This window comes from Mauremys mutica, chromosome 3, assembly GCF_020497125.1.
Source record: "Mauremys mutica isolate MM-2020 ecotype Southern chromosome 3, ASM2049712v1, whole genome shotgun sequence".
Classification (NCBI taxonomy): domain Eukaryota; kingdom Metazoa; phylum Chordata; order Testudines; family Geoemydidae; genus Mauremys; species Mauremys mutica.
The window spans coordinates 134,239,834-134,248,244 of NC_059074.1; the positions used below are offsets into that span (position 1 = coordinate 134,239,834).

The following is an 8,411-nucleotide window of genomic DNA, read 5'->3' on the forward strand; positions in this document are numbered from 1 at the left end:
TTCAACAGCTGGAGATTACATTTCCAAATATGCAAGACAAGCTAGCCAAAAATATAGATAAAATATAGAATTCCAAAGCGAAGTCCAGGGACAACACCTTGGTGGAAATTTCAGCATTTGGAGGCAGAAAGACCTTACTGACAGGAAGGCACCCTTGCTTATCTACATCTGCATGTTAGGTCTAGTTCTTAGGCTTAAAATCTAGTTCAACATTAGTTGTTAGTTTAACTTCGATCCTTTGATTAATTCTGCACCACTGTGCACACATAGAATTCATGTCCTCTAGAGATTTTTTTTCCTCTGTAGAATATAGATTCTGCTGGAGAGGTGCTGCAGTTACACCTTTCACCCAGCAGGAGCTGCTGTGGCACCAGAAGAGGGCAGTCAGCCAGCAGAGAGGCTAGGTTCCTCCTAGCGTGGCCAGGTGAGGAGGCATGGGCCAGACAGAGCAAAGCACACAGGGATACTGAGGAATTAGTTGGGTGACAGCACTGAGCCAGGGGCTGAATGGGAGGAGGCTGCAGGGGCACACAGGGGCAGGGGACAGATGTGCCTAACTGAATGGGAGAGGCTCCCCAAATTCCCGGTCTCTCCTCCCTCCATAAAAAAAACCCTAAAACAACCCTGTTCCATACTTCCCCCACTCACTCCCAACAACCCTCCCCAGGCTCCTTCCCAGCAATTACTTCCCTCTCCCTCAGCTTCTCTATTACCTCTGATTCCCCCAAGCCTTTGCACAGTTTCTATGGGGTGCTGGAAATACATTTCTGTATTGTAGTTTAAAGAATTACTACTCCAAGTTCTGTATTAATAGGACTAGTAAGGAATCCATTTGTCAAAAAACATTTCCTGAATCTTTTTTGTCTGTATTATTATGAACATACGTGCTGACAGGTATTTTGAAATAAATTACCAAAATAATTGAAACTGGCATGATTATATTGTGGTTTTTTGACAAAATATGCAGAATTTTGTAGAACTGTAAAATATTGTGAGCAGAATATTTAATTTTTTTGGCACAGAATTCCCCCAGGAGTAAACTTCAAGAGGTGTTCAGGTTGGGCATGCAAAGTTCTCCACCAAGTTTTTACAAAAAGGGGGGGGCGCGGAATAAGAGGGGAGTTAGCATCTCTTGTCATGGTGTAACTTTAAACTGATACTATTAGAAAAATTCCATCAAACTATACAGTACTCTTTCATGCACAATTGTGACAGGTAAAAAAGAACATATTTTCCCCTTTACGCTATTTACGGTGCCCCATGATCTTGACCAATAATTTACTGAGACCTTTCATTTTCATTGTGATAACTGTATGCATACACTATGACTACAGGACTGTAAGATAAGACATGCACACAGGGTAAACATATGCTAAAATATTGCCAATAGATTAGTAGGTAAACAAAGAATATCTTGTTCATTCTCTAACATGAATCACATTGCAACAGGTATATTTAACAAGACACGCCATTGCACATGCTTCTTCCTTTGGGGAGAGGATAAGAGAACATACAACAAATACAGATGTTTAGTCACATGGCCTGATGCACTACTGGAAGCACTCAAATAATACAGTGATGAACACAGCATAAAAACCTAAATAGAATAAGACTCTTGTTCACATACAAATAGACTATTTAATAGACTGCTTATGACACTCGTATGTAGCTGAAGCTAAAACTAACGATAGCAAAGAAAATATTGAACACTGGAAAGATATAGCAGAGCCATCAAGGGAAGAGAGATATTAAAGTGCTCATGAATATATACAAGGCCCAGTAAGTAACAAAGGAAATGACACTATCATGTAAGTGTAACTTATTTGCTCTTTGGATTGTACAATACAAAATATATGAGATGTTAACTAAACCAATCTGATCATTATTTACTCATTTTCTTGAAACTCGTCAATCAAATCATATTACCTGAAACAAAAACACTATCTACCTAACCGCATCTCAAGATACTGGGTGTGCATATCTCATACAACAGCAGGTGTCATCAAGAAAAACATGTTCCAAATATGCTGTGCTACCAGTTGGTTATGGAACTCTGTAAGGCCACTGAAATCGTCTAGAAAACACAGCTCAAACAAAAATCAATACATGTTTCCTTGTAAATAACAATGTTGGCTTAGTCCAATATTTTAGTCTCCTGAAAAACCTTAAAGTTTTCACTTTGAAGATGCGGGGGGGGGGAGGGGAAATGACTACGTTTACAAAATATGGTGAAACCTGCACTACGGATCTCCTTAGTTACTTCTAAGTAAGCACTGTTTTCTGTGCCCATCACTCTGTATCGCTCTACAGTACAAGCGTGATGGAGAGGATTTATGAAACTGACAAAGGTTAAGAACAGAGTGAAGAAATCATCCAAAAGGGCGAAGGGAAGGGGAGAAAGGCACATATCTACGTTTCCCACGTTAATGCTATTCCTCCTGTAGATAAAGTCTTTTCTGTACTTAGTAACTGACTTTTGCTAATGCCTTGAGCGGTTACCCCAGCACTACAATTTAATGTTTGCGCTCTGCTGAAGAGCAGATGCTCAACGAGGCAAATTAATGCCATCACCACCCGACGCCGCCTCTCTAACTCACACAAACAGCCGCGGGGGACCGAGCTCCTGGATAGTCCTTATAGCACCAAGCTCAGCGCTGCCCCCGGGCTGAAGAGCCTGGGCCCGGGAACAGCCCCCCCCCCCCCGGCAGTCGGGGCCAGGGACAGCGGTAGAGGAACCGCAAACGCGGCTCTGCCCCAGCTACCAACAAAGTTACCGCCCGCCCACAAGCTGCGCGGAGGGAAGGGGAGGGGAGGGGCTTTGCGCGCCCCGGAGCCCGGGCAACCCCCCTCCCTCCCTCCCTCCTTACTCTGTGGGGGGGGGGGAGACCCCAGACTCAGCCAGATTCAGCCCCGCCCGCCCCACAGACCGACCCCGCCCGCCCCTCAGCTCCCCCCGCCCCACAGACACGCACCCGTTCAGCGCCCCCGGAACTTTAGGCCCACACAGACCACGGGACCCTGCTCGGGCACCGGCACCGGCACCGGCACCGGCACCGGCCCCCGCTTCTTACCGGGTCCCGCCGCTCTCACCGCCGCGTCCCCGCGCAGCGCCGGCCGCCCCGCTCTTATCCCTCTAACAGCGGCCGCCCGCCCCTGCCAGGATCCGGCCTCCTCCTGCCGCCGGGACCGGAGCCGCCCCCTCCTGCTCCGTCACCCGGGAAACGCAGAGCCCGCCCCCTGGCCCTCCCCACACGGGCGACGCGCCAGACACCAATCAGCGGCGCCGGCTGCCCGCCAGGAGATCACGTGCGTCCTGCGGGCCAATGGGAAACGCAGCCCTGAGCGTGATTGGAGTAGGGGGATTCCTGGGGCGGGGCCTCTCCTCTTACACAGACCTGATCCCCTCATGCCCCTCCCCCTGACCCTCCCTCTACGCCCCTCCCCCTCGCCCTGACTGCCCCGCCCCTGGCTACCCCTCCTGGTCCCCTTCCCCTTGTATCTAGAGTCACTGCGGGGAGCAAGTGGGGACCCCGGCGCGGGGCCCGGGGAGGTAGTTTCACTGAGGGAGGTTTGCTGGGGGCACTTGGCCTGGTTTACACTTAGAGGTTTCTGCAGGAGACTAGTTCCGGTATGGCTGACTCCCCCTCCCCGGTATTATTATACCTGTCCAAGCCCTAGTGTGGGGCGTGAGAAAAATAGTTGGTTTGACTTGAGGGTAGGTGTCAGAGAGGGCTGCTTGCTACCACCAACCCTCTTCAGCTGTTCTCTTGAAAAAATCTTAAAAAGAGGAGAATGTGTACCTGTGGCTCAATGAAAAATTAGTCATCTGTGTTTCCCTGATGGTCCTGATTGTATCATTGCAAGAGGAGGTGCAAAAGTTGCTAGACAGAATGGCATTGGAAGCAGAGAAGAGCTAAAGATTTCACATGAAAAGACAGTGGTGACAGTCAGATGTGTTGAAAAGGCAGAGATAGTTTTATCCAAATCTGAGGAGGCACTGGAGTGCGTTCAGCACTTCAAACCTGGGTAGAATGACTACAGGGGACACTAACCGTCACTTAGGGATCCAACATAGAATTGGACTAACAACTGCTACTCTAGAAAAACTCAGCCATAGCTGGAGAAACAAAGGTATTACCATGAAGTGTTAAATAAAATTGCTGCAGTATCTTGCTATATGGATGTGAGACATGGATGCTGAGGAAACAGAACCTTAAGAGGGTTTCTGCCTTCTAACTGAAATGATACAGGCAATTGCAGTATGCTAGTTATATTGCACACATGACTTACACGAATGATATCTGATATCAAGACAATCAGATAAAGAAAACTTGAGTTTGCAGGACACGTGGGTGAGATGAAGAGGAAGATTGCCAAAGAGAGTGTTGCAGGAACTGATGGTGGGGCAGATGTGGTTCCACTATGTGGGTGGCTGGATGGGATGTGATATGGCACACTTCTCAAAGCTGTGTAAAGACTGAAACGTGGAGGAAGATTGCAGGCCAAGGACTCTGGTGTGTTGCATTTACTGTTCATTGTGATGTGACTGAGATGTTTTGCATAATGAAAGAATGTATTTATGTATACTACTATAGCTTATTTCAGTACCTGAATTGGAATAAGTACTCTTATGTTGGTATAATCACATATGCATCCAAACTGAGGGGGTTGCTTTAATTATGCTAATACAGTTTAACTGGCAAAACTTTTAAGTGTAGACAAATCTTTTATCTAGCAGACAAGGGCAAAATTCTCCCTCGGGCCTCTTAAGAGGAGCACCATAAAAATGGTCTCAGAAACTAATTCACTTTCAAAGAGTCTTCCTGGCAGTTCTGAGCATTCATTACACTAATAACAGTGGGAGTCCAAATGGAGCAATACCCAGGGGTCTGTGCAGCTGAAACCAGGAAGGAGGCCAAGGGGACACTAAATGCATGCAAAAAATGTAACATCATGTTGTAGCCACACATGTTCAGTGCAAAGGATAATGATACAAGTGTGGCAGAAGGAGAAACAGACCTATATTTGTACCTAGTTATAGACTATGTGGGAGGAAATGAATCACTGAGCAAACACCAGGGACACAGAACTAGATTGGTGGCATTGTTTGACCTGTATAAATTTCACATGTCACTAGTTGATCATGGCAATATAGAAAAAACAGAGAAGAGATGAGGAGAAAGTGATACATTGGGGTGAATGCAGAGATGAATTTAAATAAGGAAGTAATTCTAGACAGAATTTAAGGACACAAAGTGTGAGAGGTGCAGAGCTCCCTTTTGTATAATTTACCATCTGCTGGCTCCCTCAAAATGTATGTTACACCAACTTAAAGTCTCTTTAAACTCCTTCTAGGCCTGCTTTAATACATTGGGGCTTGGTTCTCATTTACACAACTCCCCAGGGTTTTGCCTTTATTCTCCTCCCACTTCCACAGGAGGATGGGGGCACAAGAGGTGTGGCTGTAGCATACTGTTTTAATCCCAAGAGAGTCGAAAGACTTGCTTATGAGAAAAATTGAATTGGGTTAACTAAATCAATTTAGAAGCAGCAAAGAATCCTTTGGCACCTTATAGACTAACAGACGTTTTGTAGCATGAGCTTTCGTGGGTGAATACCCACTTCTTCGGATGTTTGCATCCGAAGAAGTGGGTATTCACCCACGAAAGCTCATGCTACAAAACGTCTGTTAGTCTATAAGGTGCCAAAGGATTCTTTGCTGCTTCTACAGAACCAGACTAACACGGCTACCCCTCTGATACTTAAATCAATTTAAAATCAATTAATCTAGTTAAACCAGTGTAAACCCTTCCTCCCACATAAATGCACTTCAACCAGTTTAAATCTCACTTAAAAGTAGTTCAGCTAAATCTGGCAATTTAGCAATGCACGCTACATAGGAGAGTTGAACTGTTTAACATCAATGTAGTTAAGCTGATATTTTTTTTCTGTATAGAAAAGGCTTAAACTGGTGTACCAAAGGAACAGAAGAGAGGAGTGCAGACAGAAAAGTAAATAAGACGGTGTAAGAATTTATATATTAAGCTCCCTGCTTTGATACTTTTTTTATGGCTCCTCATTGTATAGATTACACCTATTCATACTCTTTTACTATGACTTACATATTGTTAAGGGGCTTTCAGTAGATCTAGTAAAAAAAAAATTCTAAAGGCCAGGTCCCCACTAAAAAGTTAAGTTAACCAAGCTAAGTCACTCAGGGGTGTGAAAAATCCACACCCCTGAGCAACATGGGCCAACCTAAGAGTTCTTCTGTTGATGTAGCTGCTGCCTCTCAAGGAGGTTGATTAACTACAGCGCGGGAGAAACCTCATTGCTGTAGTGGGTGGTTACACTGAAGCACTACAGTGATACAGCTGTTTAATAGCACTGTAGCTGTTTAAGTGTAGACATGGGGAGATGTGTTAGCTAACTCAATGTTAAATCCTAATGAAGACAAGGCAGGTTGTAGTTTTCACACACTTAGCAGGTAGAATTAAAGACTAGGCTTCTCCATAACCTTTATCTTAAGTAGCTAATTTGCGAAAACTACAAACTGCTTTGTCTTCATTAGGATTTTACCTCAGGTTAGTTAACTTGAGTTTTGTAGAAAAGACAAGGCTTAAGGGAATTTAATTTACCCTTATACACCATCTCTCTGAACTTGGTCCTATGCATCCTAAAAATTTTAAACAAACATGTTGGGGAGGAGGAAATGCTTAAGTTGGGAAGACATTACATAAATGGGAAAGGAGCTATGGTTAGGTAACTCAAGAAGGCATGAAGCTTTCCCTAAAACATGCCTAATGGGACCTGCAGTCGATGTCCAGAGCTTGTAATTTTTAACCACAATTTCTTGATAACTCAATTTTTTTCCACAAGAAGCCGTACTTGTCCCCCAGTATTTGTTACGGCAGTAATATATCCTTAAAAAGGAGTGTCATATTGCACTGTTAGGTCTCAGAGCCTGTCTGCATGTGTACCAAGGACAACATGTATGGTAATGTTTGCGTCAACAGTTAAATCAAACACTCAGTGTTCCCATTTTCAGAAACTTGTTCTCTCATTTAGGGCACATCTACACTACAACATTAAGTTGACTTAACTTACATCAGCATGCAGCCACCACAGTAATTACATCGCTTGTGCATGTCTACACTTTGCTCCTTGTTTCAGCAGTGTGCCTCTTCACCAGGAGCACTTGTATCCATTGTACTGTCAGTGTGGGGCATTGTGGGATGGCTTCTGAAACCCAGTAACAGTTGATGTAAACACAACCTAACTACATCAACATAGACTCTACAGCTGTCATGGTGGAGGAGTTAAGTCAACATAGCATAGCAGTTACGTTGGCAGCAGCAAAATTTTAGTGTAGACGCTTCCATATTTAGGGCAATGTAAGCTGCCTTCCTGGGGGCATTTGTCTTGCTCCAGCATGTAAGGCTATGTCTACACTTAAACTGCTACAACACTTCAGTGTAGATATTCATTATAGCCAGCAGAGGGGTTCTCCTGTTGCTAACCCACCTCCCCAAGAGGTGGTAGCTAGGTAATGGAAAAATTCTTCTGTCAACCAAGTGCTGTTTACACCAGGGTTAGATCAGTTTAACGGTTGCTCAGGGGCATGGCTTTTTTACACCCCTGAGAGACGTAGGTGGTTCTACTTAACTTTTTAGTGTAGACCTGGCCTAAGTTTTCCTCCTCCACAAGAGCAAGCCCTTTCTCTGTCCTATCTCGACACAATCTTTAAATAATCTATGAATGTTCATCATTACCAGAAGTAGCCAATTTTTTTTTTCTTTTGGTGCAGGTATCTCCTTGGCTTTTGCACAGATTTCAATTTCCCTCTGGAATTATAGCCCTGTCTGCTTAACCATTTCAGCCTAGATGTGGAATGATAAATATTAAGTATTTGTGGTTGTAAATTGCGGATCCATGCTACAGAGCATTTACTGAAAAACAGCATTGTATTTTCCACAAAAAATGACAATACCTTTTATATATATTAAGAGAAAAGTTGGCCAAATATCTAAGTGAGTAAAATAATATTGATCAGAGCATTGTGAATAAATTATCAAACAAGTGTAGCCTCTTTTTCTATGTATGAATTTGTGGCAATCTGATTTTCACTTTTACAAATGTATTTGTTCTACATCAGTAGGGACAAAATAGTTTAGGTGACCACATTTCTGGCTCTGCAAATTATTCTATTTGCCTTGCTGATTGGTCACCTAAGTAACATAGTATTGTTTCTATTCCCTGACTAGATGAATACAGCATTTTAAGCAGCAGAATAATGAAGGATGAATACTGAACAATGACTAAAACCACTACAATGAATTTCTGGATGAATAATCTTCAATTCTAAAACACATAATGTTCAGAGTTTGTGAACATTTTCATGATAAGAAGGA

The 8,411-nt window shown here is 43.7% G+C and overlaps 1 protein-coding gene across 1 annotated transcript in view; it reads right to left on the reverse strand.

Moving 5' to 3' along the window:
• Positions 1-3,168, reverse strand: part of LYST (lysosomal trafficking regulator) — a 156,813-nt gene extending 153,645 nt beyond the window's left edge. The window contains exon 1 of the mRNA XM_045009357.1: positions 3,072-3,168. The gene's annotated coding sequence lies outside the window, so the exon portion shown is untranslated. The remainder of the gene's footprint in view (positions 1-3,071) is intronic.
• Between the last annotated feature and the right edge of the window lie 5,243 nt (positions 3,169-8,411).